Below are 14,727 nucleotides of genomic sequence, written 5' to 3' on the forward strand. Positions count from 1 at the left end.
CTTCGTTATGAGCCATACTTGTACATCTCCCAGGCAAACTCCGTCTTTTCTTTCTTTCCTCTAGGTAAAGCTATTAGAATCGGCACTGTTTCACACGCTGGACCATATTCTTAAATTGCGCTGAACACAAGGTTACCAATTCGTATCTGAACATTCAAGAATTGAGTAGGGAACACCAATGGAAACGTTGTAAACATCCTAATTACCATACTGACTTAAGTTATTCGGCTCTTTTTTTATAATGTCAATAGTCATTTCTGCCCTAAAGTACCGTAGCACGCCACTAGAGGCGCCAAATAAAAATGCTACAGCCCACCGATAAAGCGGATTATCGTGCACAGATATACTAAAAATAACTAGACTGCCCACTGGCGCTAGTGTAGCGTTTTCATATTGAGGCCGTCATTGCAGGGCAAATGCCGCGTTTACACTCAATTAGAAACAAGTATGAAAATGAAATGGCTAATTCCAGTTATATTGGAGATTGCAGTTATTAAATTCCAAGCTAGTTGAACAAAAAATACGGTGAAATTGTTGAAAGGAAACTAGATAATATTGTTCCTTACAAAACTAAATTAAAGACTGAAAAATAAAAGCAAAAGACCGACACAGAGTATGTACCAGGAAATGTTAAACAAGAACTAAAAGGGAAGAACTTAGTGAGTAATAAAATGTTCTATCTGCCACTTTGTAAGTTTAACGTAACTATTTTGAATCTATAACTTGCCACATTTTCTGTGTGTAAGAAACGAACTCTACATTCTTTAACAGATATTCATAGCTTCCCGTCTTACGATGTAGAGCTAATACAGAAAACTAGGGAACTATATTATTTTAAGACAGACTTGATTATTCAGTAGGAATAAAGTAGAGATACTTTTATTTTGTTCCTCGGGTTACTTTCGTTGTCTCTAACACAGTTTAGATCAATAAGCCAATATTTATATTAGTGTCTGTAAACGGGGGCTTCAGTTCGGGAACAGTTGTCTCATTTCTCCGCTATTGCTTGTGCAAGGGCTTCGTATCTGCAACTGAAGGGGACGAACGTTACAGCTGTACATCTTGCAGCGATGCTCCGTTACGTCAACATCCTGATACATCGAAAGGAGGTTTCGATAGAATGATCTTGTGAAGGTTTGCTCCTTATGAGCATAATTGTCAGCACCAGACCCTGGCAGTCCCAAAGGAACACTCACCATCAACTTCTCGGATAATAGTTTGGTCTTCGCCGCTTTCGGCGATGGTACTGGACATACTTTGCTCCTTTGCTTGTAAGTCCTACTGATGCACCCTGCACTCGTCTATGCTCATTATCTAACTAAAGACGTTTGGGTTGTCCCGATAGAGCTGCCACGACTACTGTACTGCTTGCGTGAATGATTGTGAGCGGCTCCACAACACAGCAGGCAGCGATTTCTGTCACGTTCAAAATGTCGAGGAAGATGCTGAAAATTGATCCTTGACTGACTGTTACTTACTGGACTATCGCCTCGACTGTAGTACTCCGGACTGGAGGAACAGAGCTTCCATATCTGCTGGAATTCCCGGTTCACGGAGAGATGGCTTGCCGTGCGCCAGCAATCCTTCCGACTTGCCCTCTAGCTTGTATTCTTTGGCCGCTTATGAAGGAGTGAACTTCCGGGTTCCTAGGCGGCGATGCTCACTGATGAATGGGTATTTAAGGAACAGCATAGGCAGTATAGTGGAGAGTTGCCTGGACTAGGGAGCTCGAGTGCTGTGAGGGGATCTTGGCTGTCTGCTACTTGTTTCTGTTGTCAGCCGCCCGACCTGCCCTGAGGTATCTTTTGTATGGTCAGAGCTTCATAAGAAATTCGATACTGGAACCCCTTCACTGTACATAATTTCTAAACTAGGGTAGCCACAGCTGGAATAGTTGTACATGTTGACTGACAATTCATACAGTGCAACAGCTGTTGATACAGATGTTAAAGCTATTAAAATATGAAACTGAATGAAAAGGCAATAATCCGATGTAGCTGTATTTATTTAATCCCAATAGTCCGCTGCAGCTGTATATATTTAAGTCGGCTAGAGACCCACACAACCGGTTTCTCTACTGTCAAGTTTCATCTTCTAGTGTAGATAATGCAACAACATATCGTATAGAGAGTTATTATAGAATGCGCCAAAGTAACAGTTGGCGTGTCTAAGCAAAGTTCTCAGACTTCTTCAACTGATAAAAACCAAGATTAGTGCTGAATATCCATTATGTGTTAAAATCACTAACTGTCATTACTTTACTGACCAAAATATGCTCCTGTGGGCTTATGTCAAGCAGCAGATACATGCTCATGTTGATCTGTTGCTTGACATAGGCCCACAGGAACATATTTTGGTCAGTAAAGTGATGAACGATCGTGATTTGGACACAACTGGACATTCATTATTGATGACGGTTTCCTTTTTCCAACTGAGAAGCGCTGAGAACTACCCTAACCACACCAACTGTTACTCTGAGGCATTTTGTAACGACTTCCTATACCATATGACATAGCATTTATATACACCAGAAGATGCAACTCGAAAGTTGTGAAACAGGTTGTGTGGGCCTATAATCGATTTAAATACATATGCAGCAGAGTATTGGCCTTTCATTCAGTTTTATATTTTAGGAGTTTTAATATGTGTACTTAAACACCTGCTGTACTGTATGAACTGGCAATGAGTGACGTTCATTGTAGCATAAAGGACTCTAAATGGTGAGCAAATTCTTGGTTCAAATACGCTATTATAATTTTGGGCTTGAAGTTCTGTAGACGTTTTCCGTTAAGTGGGACTGCTGCAAACCACTTGCTGTACTGGTGACAAGCGCAGATATTATATGGTTTATTATTATTATTATTATTATTATTATTATTATTATTATTATTATTATTGGTAGTATATCTACCAGACTAATAAGTATCGCTGGTATTTAGTTGTAGCTTTGTAAGAACGATTACCTTATTTGTATATTAGTTCACCTCCCTGTGTTATTTGTTGAGAGATTTTTTTTTAATTACGCTACTTGGGGTTAAAATTGCTACACCAAGAAGAAGTGCAAATGATAAACGGGTATTCATTGGACGAATATATTATACTGGAACTGACATGTGATTACATTTTCACGCAATTTGGGTGCATAGATCCTTAGAAATCAGTACCAAGAACAACCACCTCTGGCCGTAATAACGGCCTTGATGCGTCTGGGCATTGAGTCAAACAGAGCTTGGATGGCGTGTACAGGTACAGCTGCCCATGCAGCTTCAAAACGATACCACAGTTCATCAAGAGTAGTGACTGGCGTATTGTGACGAGAAAGTTGCTCGGCCATCATTGACCAGAGGTTTTCAATTGGTGAGAGATCTGGAGAATGTGCTGGCCAGGGCAGCAGTCGAACATTTTCTGTATCCAGAAGGCCCGTACACGACCTGCAACATGCAGTCGGCATTATCCTGCTGTAATGTAGGGTTTCGCAGGGATCGAATGAAGGGTAGAGTCACGGGTCGTAACACATCTGAAATGTAACAGCCAATGTTCAAAGTGCCGTCAATGCGAACAAGAGGTGACCGAGACGTGTAACCAATGGCACATCATACCATCACGCCGGGTGATACGCTGGTATGGCAATGACGAATACACGCTTCCAATGTGCGTTCACCGCGATGTCGCCAAACACGGATACGACCATCATGATGCTTTAAACACAACCTGGATTCATCCGAAAAAATGACGTTCTGCCATTCGTGCACCCAGGTTCGTCGTTATGTACACCACCGCAGGCGCTCCTGTCTGTGATGCAGCGCCAAGGGTAACAGCAGCCATGGTCTGCGAGCTGATAGTCCATGCTGCTGCAAACGTCGGCGAACTTCCTGCAGATGGTTGTTGTCTTGCAAACAGCCAGATCTGTTGACTCATGGATCGAGACGTAGCTGCACGATACGTTACAGCCATGCGGATAAGATGCCTGTCATCTCGACTGCTAGTGGTACGAGGCCGTTGGGATCCAGCACGGCGTTCCGTATTACCCTCCTGAACCCGCCGATTCCATATTCTCCTAAGAGTCATTGGATCTCGACCAACGCGAGCAGCAATGTCGCGACACGATAAACCGCAATCGCGATAGTCTACAATCCAAAATTTATCACAGTCGGAAACGTGATGGTACGCATTTCTCCTCCTTACACGAGACATCACAACAACGTTTCACGGTCAACTGCTGTTTGTGTATGTGATATCGGTTGGAAACTTTCCTCATGTCAGCACATTGTAGGTGTCGCCACCGGCGCCAACCTTGTGTGAATGCTCTGAAAAGCTAATTATTTGCATTTCACAGCATCGTCTTCCTGTCGGTTAAATTTCGCGTCTGTGCACGTCACCTTCGTGGTGTAGCAGTTTAATGGCCAGTAATGTATTTGTTGTGTAAAATGTGAGTTACTGTAAGATCCTGTGTTTCAGACCCAGCTGATTTTGTAATTCTGTTGTATGATGTTTGATAAAACCTACTGACTCGTTGGTGCAAAATTATCCTAATGTATTGTGTACGGTGTGTATTAGCAAGTATTTGGTCTAAGTTCATAACGTATGGTAAAATTGTCACATGATTGTTCGTGGGTCTTGGCACTGCCGTCGTATGCTAACGAAGCAAATTTAATACGCTTAGTTTATAATAAAGAAAAAAATATTTTGGCACAGAAATTGACTATCAAGTCACTTGAACGGTTTGCTACATTAAAATTTTTGCCCCCTCTTCATTTACGACCATGTGAAGATATTTGTAAAGGCTATGGATGAAGAAGGTCATGTCTTCAATCATTTGACAGAAAAGTTACTTAAATTGAATGAAGAGAAGCCTGAAAGAATGTATATTTGTTGGACTTCCAATAAGAAAAATGATGAAGGATCCAAACTTTGTTACCAAAATCACAGATATCGAATTGGCTGCCTGGTTCTCTTTCAAAACAATTGTGAAGTTTTTGTAACAACTATATTTGCATTGTGAATGGTCTATTAAAACAGCCATAAGAACATGGGTGCAGAAATCGCTTAAAATTTAACTTTTATACGCCCTCCTTGACACCTTTCCAGAAAATTTGGGAGCCATACACGGTGAGCAGGTTAAGGCTTTCACCAAGACATCTGTATAATGGAACTCCTTATCAGGTCCACTGGAACTTTTGAGGATGGGCGACAACTGCTAGGGTCTTGTTAGGGAGAACGATGAAACGGGAAATGGCAAACGGGAGCATCATTATCACATTATTCAAATACGAAGGGAGATTAAAATCGAAAATATGTTGTGAACTAATTTAGACCTTATATAGGCGTCATATCCATACATAGTTAAAAATATTATTGTGTTCTTGGGTTTCTGAATACGTATTTCTTGTCTGATTTAATACTGTAATCGGTCGCCAGTACAGTTTCTGATTCTGCTGTGTACGAAACGTGACGTGATAGAGAATAACTGATTCTGTCAATGAATTCAGCACCCAGAAATTAGGTAAATCACTTATGTACAAACCAGACACGGAAAGAAGTTTAAATTTGTTGACTAGTATAATCGGAGTCCAGTTTCGACCCTAATATATTCAATCACCTTACACAATTAAAGCGTATTGGTTAACACCAACATCAGAATCAGAAAGAAATACAATGTATCACGTAAGGAATATAAAACGTCGATTTTTTAAAATTAAGGTGAAGAGTGAGCAACTGTAACTATTTCTTACCTGCAATCTGGGATCACACAGACACACTACAACAGAAGTTCGAACTCTGTTCCACAAGAACTCTAATTTCTACAACTGCTTGTATTTGGACATAAATTATGGATGTCACCATCTCTGTTAAAATAAAAATGCATTGGAACGCTAGGCAGAATAAAGACAGAGACAGAAGCTGAGAGGTGACAAATCACAATTGTCATACTTCCCTGATTTCCCTAAATCGCTTCAGGCAAATGCCAGAGTGGTTCCCTTGGAAGGGCACAGCCGACTTCCTTTCCCATCCTTCCCTATCCGAAGGGACCAATGACTTCAATATTTGATCCCCTCCCTCAAATCAACCGAGCAACCAACTACAAACACGAATACTTCCACTGTGCAATCGTTTTACAATATGTCTTTCAGTAATTTTCTGTTAGTTGATACGCCAGAATAATGCATTTGAACTACAGCTAAATGGTGACTCGATAGTAAGACGCTTGCACAAACGGACTACTAAACGAGGACTTTATAACTTCAGTCTTGGCTTCTGCGTCTGCTATATGGTATCGAGAATTATCAATGTCAGTGACTCAACAAAAGAAAGTTGATTAACCACTTTGCGACTTTTTTTGGGCTCTTAATAACTGTGCAAAGTAAACTGAATCAGTTTAATTGTTCTTTCAGTAATGCCAAAACTACTTCTTTCTGGACATACGCCGAATTTTAGTTGGCGTTAGCTTAAAACCACGAACAGCAGAGCATTGGAACGCTAGGCAGAATAAAGACAGAGATAGAACCTGAGAGGTGACAAATCACAATTGTCATACTTCGTGTAGCTTAGATATTTTTAAATCAGTATTAACAATTGAACACTTGAAGAACACCTTCTCATTGGCGATAGCTCTCATTCGTTGTCCAAATATAAAGCTAATTATTGTATTTATATGAATGCGTGGTGTCTGTTCTTTCGGAACAGTCCGAAAAAACAAATTCGACGCGGAATTCGCAGCTGTGATACATGTTATGTAAACTGGAGCTGGAGGGGGGACCGTACTCCTAGAGATGTAGTTTCAATATTTAACGCCCCCTTAACGCTGCTGTAGGAAATTTAATGTCTGCCAGGTAAGAAAGGACGTTATTTTGTAATTTTCTTTTTTAAGTGCGACCTATTAACGTTTCATTACATTTATGGTTTCACTGAATGAAGAAACGCTCTTTTAATAAAAAAGTAGTACCTCAGTGGAGCAGCTGTACTGGGGGGCGGGGACGAATAAAGCGTTAATGGAACGCTTTCTAGGAACTCTGTTTGTTTTGTGTTCAAAGAAACGACCTTCAGAGCTTTTTACTTCACTCATAAATGATATAAAATAGTTTATTAAGAATCCTCGTTTTCGGCAGTGCTGGAGGGCCGTTGGACGCAAAAGGTGAAAAGTCTACCACGATAATGAAACTCGCTCAATTTCAGTTGAGTTAAAGTACTGTTGAATTAAAAATTAAAAATCAACAACCAAGCACTATAATTAGAAAAAAAGGAATACACGAAGTTATTACTTGTCATTATATAGATACACAAGGCAAATAGTTGAAACCGAGATAAATGGAATTCATTTTTTCAGTAAATGATTTACGGATGATACTAGGCTACTATAGTTTCTGAAAGAGGAAAACATATGCAGGCTAGATTAATGAAATTTGCAACAATTTTTAAATAAGCATATCTTTAAGCCAGTGCAACAAAAATTAACATCATAGGCAGTACACTCACACCGGAGAGCCCAAACAGGGCACAACATTTACCTCCGTTTCGTTACTTATGTTCTACAATTTCAAAATACTGCATGGAGATAAGATATTGGTTGAAACACTAAACGTAATTTTAGAGCAAGAACTCAAATGATACTAAAAGGATGTTACTTAGTGTGAAAAAGACGACACGGCTTGGCATGAAGTTCGTCTGGAGTATGCAATTTCAGGGCAGTGTAAGCTGAACACTGTTAAGAGCGAAGAAGAGCATAGATGTAGTGACAACATGGCTCTACAGAACATCTAGGAAAAGCTCCTAGACGTGTAAGAAGTAAGTTTCGAAGTTTTAAAATAAACTGTATTGTCGCTACTACTTCAAACGCATACCAACATCTTAAGAAATAAGCCCAAAGAAGAAAATTTGGGTTAAATAAACAGGATGAGAACACATCCTAAATTAGTAGAGAATACTCTCTAGAAAACAAAAGTAAATAAAAAGAGCAGTACAAAATACAGAAGAGTGGTTGTAGTCACAAGCATGCACAAGAAAAAGAAAAACAAACTTATTTGTGTAACCTTATCTGTTTAAGCAGTCCCGTCCACAATATAATAATTCCAAATTATAATATTCCATTCAGTGAGGCGTAAAACATATACAAGATACATTAACAAAATTTTCACCGCTTTGAAAAATCCAGGGAATTTAGGAAGTGGTGACTGTGAGGTACACACACACATACACACACACAATGAATACAATCTTTTCCAAACTTCGATACATAAAATGATGTGGCAATTAAGGTAGTTTGAAGTATGCAATTAAAACAAGTAACCTCCTCCGTTTCACATCCCTGCTTCAAGTATCAAGTATCTATTGCGCCACACTTTAGACACCACTAATTCGTAGGAGATATAATGTAAGAAAAGGCTCTAATAGCACTACAATATGTGGGTAAAAAGCAACATCGGACAATGTAGTTCACTCTCGTAGTAAGTTGTACTGACAAAACCTAGCCTATAATCAACGACTTGAAATAACCATCTGTACTAACATAACGACGGCACGTAAGATTTGACATTTAGCTCCCCACGCTACACATCACACTACAGCTCGCTAAGACATCACTATGTACAAAAGTATGGGCACAATAACAATTTTGGTGCTGTAATGGGGTCAGTGGTGGCTATCTGAATTTTAACCATAACAACACATCTATCATGGTTCACTAAGTTCGAAAGATAAGCTACCACCAAAGCTAATATTAATACTAAAAGCGAGATTCTACAGGAAGTAGGAATGATGTATTTACTTTACCAATAACAGCAACGTATAGCGAAGCTTAGACTGTGTATTCTGACAACACAACTAAACACTTTCTCAACAACGTAGATACCGGAAAAGGCAGCTTTCGTATATAACTGATAGATACGTCATACAGATCATTTGCGTCTTGTAGTTGCTCCTCTTTCAAAGCTTCAACGAATATTCGTACATACAAGCTATCAGTGTGAACGTTAAAACCATTTACGTAAATTGGAAAACACGTTTACAAGGCAAAGATACAATTTAACACTGTATATATTTCGTTGCCAGTCAACGATAACTATAAGTATAATAATATCCTTGACTCCATTGAAATTTTATCGTAATAAACTCTTTCGTCAATCTCAACCTCTCATAATTCAATGGAATACTTTTCATTTATAATTAACTGGTTTTCAATAAAACATTAACTTGCTTTCCCTGTCTACATAAAGATTAATTATCTTTCTTTCATTGCAAGCTATTGACTGAAAAATACTATTCCTCCTCTTTATGGTTTTTATTTCTTTGAACTTGGCTTTTATTATTATGCCAGTCTTTTACTTTATTGGGTTTTTGATTTACTTTGATACGAAAAGATATATTCAAGATATTGATCTGCTCTGAAATAAACTTTTAAACATTTTTCTTGTAATAGTTCAGGGATAAAATGCAAATCAGGTACTGACTGTCACTTTAAAATATATAATTCTTTTCTTCCTACCATTAATTCATTTACAGGTACAAGTCAGCGTTTCACTTTACGACTGCTGTTTCTCTATTCAAATTCCCACTAAGAGGAAAAGTATTTAAAAAATAAAACAAAAACCTGAGTGTCACCGCCACTTTTCAACTGCATGAATTTTAAACTACCAAACAAAGCTCAAACACTTAAAGCACAGACTTCTGTGACCCACTAACATTTAAAACTCAAAACAGCACTCGATGGCCTCTTTTAGAGAGATTTAGCGTGCTCTCTAATAAATGAATCTTGATCTGTTGTTTACGGAGGAGCGAAAAAGCTATAAAATTATTAATACATTTCCGAGTGTTTCTCTATATCTAGCCATTACGTAGGACGACCTTTCTTTTCAATAGAAACTACACATTCAGTACATACAACGAGATTTCTGGAATGTACTATATTACGAAGCTCACGAACAGGTTGCACAATAAAACGAACTAAATGCAAATTCCGTCCACAGGCCCTGGCGGACCCATAGGTACAGACCGGCCGCCGTGTCATCCTCAGGCCACAGGCGTCACCGGATGCGTATATGGAGGGGCAATTGGTCAGCACACTGCTCTCCCGACCGTATCTCAGAGACCGGAGCCGCTACTTTTCAATCAAGTAGTTCCTCAGTTTGCCTCACAAGGGCTGAGTACACCCCAGTTGCCATCAGCGTTCGGCAGACTGGATGGTCACCTATACAAGTGCTATCCCAGCCTGACAGCGCTTAACTTCGGTGATCTGAAGGGAACCGGTGTTCTACTGCGGCAAGGCTGTTGGCTTTACACAATAAACATATCCAAATATTGCAAAGTCATTATTCCTCAGTGCTTGTATGCACCTATACAACCACAATAATGCAATGCGATGCGTCTATCCATTAGTACGAGCTTTAATCCTCAACACAAAATAATTAAACGACTTCTCGTGAATACATCTCTTCACATACACTATCAAACAGAAAATGTCCCAAAAATTTTAAAACACTGTTAGTCTACAAACACGTGGCTCTTAAACAGCACAACACACCATTAATTACAAATAATGTGAGGCAAGCAGATGGTCAAAATATCTGAACTGTCTTCTCAAGCCCAGGGTGTTAAACAGACATTGTATATAAATATGAACCTGGCCCTGTAAGGCACCTAATATTAGGTGCAGAGCGTAACAAAAATAATTAGAAATGCTGTTGTTACATAACTAGAATGCATGAATTAATAAGAGTGAAAGTTTTGGATCGATTCTAGAAAGACAAAACAGCTATTCCCTTTTTCATTCTACATATAATTTATCACTGTGCTTTCAGGGGTCAAGTGATACACAACAATCACATTCAATTACTTCCAATACTCCACAACAAAATATTTAACCCTTGAAATATTGAACTGGCGATTATTAAACTCATTATCTCTACATATGAAAGTTTATATCACAGGCAAAAATGATTAAAAATCTTCATCAGCTAACTTATGTCTACGATGGCGTAGTTGGTCAATGCACTGTGTTGGTGGAGAATAACTTTACTTTTTAAACCAATGAAAAACTCTCATATACTCAATGTTAGGGTAGGTTATTATCCTACCTTTTGAAATTCAATGGTCAAAGCGTATGCAAGTTGGAGTGAGCAAAATCTTGACTCAATATTTACTGTGCCCTAATGCGCAATGGTACTTTACCAAGCGGGATCTGCAATGGCGTTGTCTCCATGCTGGGTCTGAAACGCTAAGTCCCTACTCTGGCCTTTACTGAATTCACTTAGTCCCAACTTTCCTGCGCTCCAGAGAACGTTAATTTTTCGCTAGTTGAAATAATGGCAATTGCACACTCGCTAAGGGTTTGAGCAATGCGCACAATTTCTTTGCCCACGAAAATTCCCGCAGGAATAATTAACTACCTCTTTGCTATCTGTCACCACGATATGTGAAGCATATCATCCACATTTCGGAGAAACAATGATCTCAACGCCCTCTCTATTTTCCACACACTTGTGCGGTCCACTGCGATATGAGAGAGATTTCTAGATATTTTAATTCTCAAAATGCTTTTATATAATGGGGATCTCCCCACCGTGTCGCATCTGTGCCGGCCAGTATGGCTTCAGCCAATCGCCATCTCATTTGAGGTGTATTTTATTTTTCTTTCTGTATCACAGCCTAGCCCTGTTAAAGCTGTCCAGCCACTTACCCTTTGTCCCAGGCATATTTATGTTAAACGGAATATTGTATTTTTCTGGTCTTACCCCTTTCTGCACTGAAGCTCACCATTCTTTTGTTAAGTGGGGTTTTCCAGTGCCATTAACCACCTGCTTGGTTTGTCTCCAAAATGCATTTCACTTTAACTTACGCATGCCCTTGCCCTTAAATTGGTAGATATTGTTTTGTTAGTTTTCGGTACATGAGATTATTGCGATTTCTTTTTGTTGATATAATTATTAATTTCTAAGGATGTCATAATGTATTGTACTGTCATTATGGATCAAGCTCACATAAGGTCCATAAAATCCGGACACCTCACAATCTCACACTTCAATAAATCGGCGTTTTTCCTATACCTTCAAATGGTTCAAATGGCTCTGAGCACTGTGGGACTTAACAGCTGAGGTCACCACTCGCCTAGAACTTAGAACTACTTAAACCTAACTAACCTAAGGACATCACACACATCCATGCCCGAGGCAGGATTCGAATCTTCGACTGTAGCGGTCGCGTGGTTCCAGACTGAAGTGCCTTGAACCGCTTGGCCACACTTGCTGGCTTTCCTATATCTTGCGACTCTACACTCTACCAAAGTCGGTGAAATAATCATTTCCTACACCATCCAATAATTTTCTGGAAATATCTTTCTAAACGACTTACAACTGCTTTGAACACTCTTGAGTTTTACCCCCATGCAGACTAATTCATGTATCATACTTGTGAGACGATATCATCGAACCCTTGAGATAAGTTCTCAAGGCTCACTACTCGAACAATACTCGGATACTGAGTTAAAATTATAAAAGGACAAGCCAAGAACCATTCTCTGCAAGAAACATATCATCCTAATTTGCTCTTTTAAAAACATGTGTTTCTCCTTAGCAGTAGCCAGGTGCTCTGTAGTTGTCACGTTCGCCATACACTGGGATTCAGCAGTCGGCTGGGCGTTGCAAACTCGCTGACATAACAGGTCACAGCTTTTCGCGAACCTTAGGTGTCACATATCTACAAAGGTTTAACACAAAACATATAAGAAAACTTTACTAACCTCTTAACAAACTCTTCATTCACTCAAAACATGAAAGTCGATAGTCAATTGAGACGACATTAATAAGTGATGCGCTTTTCGAGCTGAAGACGTTTGGCGCATTAAAAGTGATATATGAAACATCTCTAAGCAATGGTTGTTTGTACTGCAACGAATAATATACTGAATGCTACCACAGACAACAATTTTTCAGTATAAACCCATGCAGCAGTTGTAGTAGATGAAGTGTAATTTTAATGCTTCTCAGTAATAAAAAAATAGTTACTTAGGTACACCAAGAGTGAACATACTTCATTTAGCAAATGGATGCAGGCATGAGCAAACAGTCAAGGCCCTTCCACTACTGTGCCACAAACCAAAACCAAGCCCTGACGCTGCAGACATGATTAAACTGAGCACCGTGTCCCATTTTGAAGTATTGCCAGTTAACTATGAACTACCTTCTATTCATTGCACACCTCATATACAAACATCGGCACCGTTATAGGCGTGAGAATTATCTGTAACAGCCAAAATAGTGACTCGCCAGTGTTTCTCGCAGCACACCAACTCGACAAGCAATAATTTTCTGAATGTCCATTATGGCCAGCGGACATCGGCTGGTATGTACTTTTCAATTCAATAAACTTTACCGACAGTCGTACGTTAAAAGCTATTTTATTTTATTTCAAAAGCGACCAGTTTCGGCAATCCATTTTTCCACCTTCAGGGCCACATGCTTTATTCGAATCAACGAGCTTATCATATGAGTCAGCTGCACAACGATTGAGATTCACGATATCCAGTTTTATGGGGACTGAAGACGGCAAAATGAATTGCCGAAACTGCTTTCTTTCGAAATGAAATAAAATGTCTTAACGTGTACGGCTGTTGGTGAAGTTTATTGAATTTGAAAGGCAATCCTTCTTGACGTAAATCATCAATGTGCGCAAAATGTAAGCTTAAAATGACACTGAGGGACTGTACAGCGTACAGAAGCTGCACTGTCCCGTTCACAAGTAGACAGACAGAAGGTTGTACAGCACTTGACAATGAGTCAATGTAGATGTTTCGAGAGAATATGGGACTTAGTGGATTGCTTAAAAAACCGGAATACCATCCACTACTTTGATTCATTTGACGATTTAGGACCACCAGAAGAACTGTGTCGTTACTTTACCGTCATGAACCAGGTGCTCTACAATTTTCGACGCTACCAAGACATCAATTCATAGCTTTATATTCAGCTATGGCTAATGTTTTCCCTGACAAACGCAGAATAATAAGCAGTAATGTACTCACTGCATCAGTTGCAGTTTAGATGGGATGTCATACATTTTAACTATAAAAGAATGTCCGTCTGTATTAAAAGCAAACTACTCTCTTCCAATAGATCTAAGCTAGGGGCAGTAGAGCATTGCATTGATCGATCTGGGAACGCACAACAGCACGGCTAATGTCACAGAGACAAACAACTGCCCCTAGGAAGTGGTGAAGTTGTGGTAATTCCTTCTGGCTTCTATGATATTGACCATTTAAATGTGTATATAAAACGATTTGTAACAGGGTTTGGGTTACGTGCAAACACTGATACGTTTAAAACAGAAATAAAAGCAACAGCAGAGACAACTGATTCCAGCCACAAGGGTTCAGTCGGATTGCTACTAGATTTCTCAAAAAAGCGAATGTTGACAAAATTCAAGAGTTGCGTCAGCAAGCGGATATATTGCCAGTCAGTACGATTCGTCATACAATGAAGGCTTTCACGATCGGATGTTTCAGCTGCCGAGAATTCTTCCGGGTTGTATGGCCGTGGCCCATGGAACTCTTCTATCAGGGGTAGAAGAGTTCCATGGACCACAGCCATACAACCCGGAAGTGTTCTCGGCAGGTGAGTACGATTCATGTTGAGTGTAACATCATGCCGAGTTCATAACGACAGCCATCAGAAGACTACTTTTCAGCGATTGCAGAGTGTAATACCACGAAGAATTATCAATTTTATAAATCGATGGGATTGA

This window comes from Schistocerca gregaria, chromosome 1 (assembly GCF_023897955.1).
Source record: "Schistocerca gregaria isolate iqSchGreg1 chromosome 1, iqSchGreg1.2, whole genome shotgun sequence".
NCBI lineage: Eukaryota > Metazoa > Arthropoda > Insecta > Orthoptera > Acrididae > Schistocerca > Schistocerca gregaria.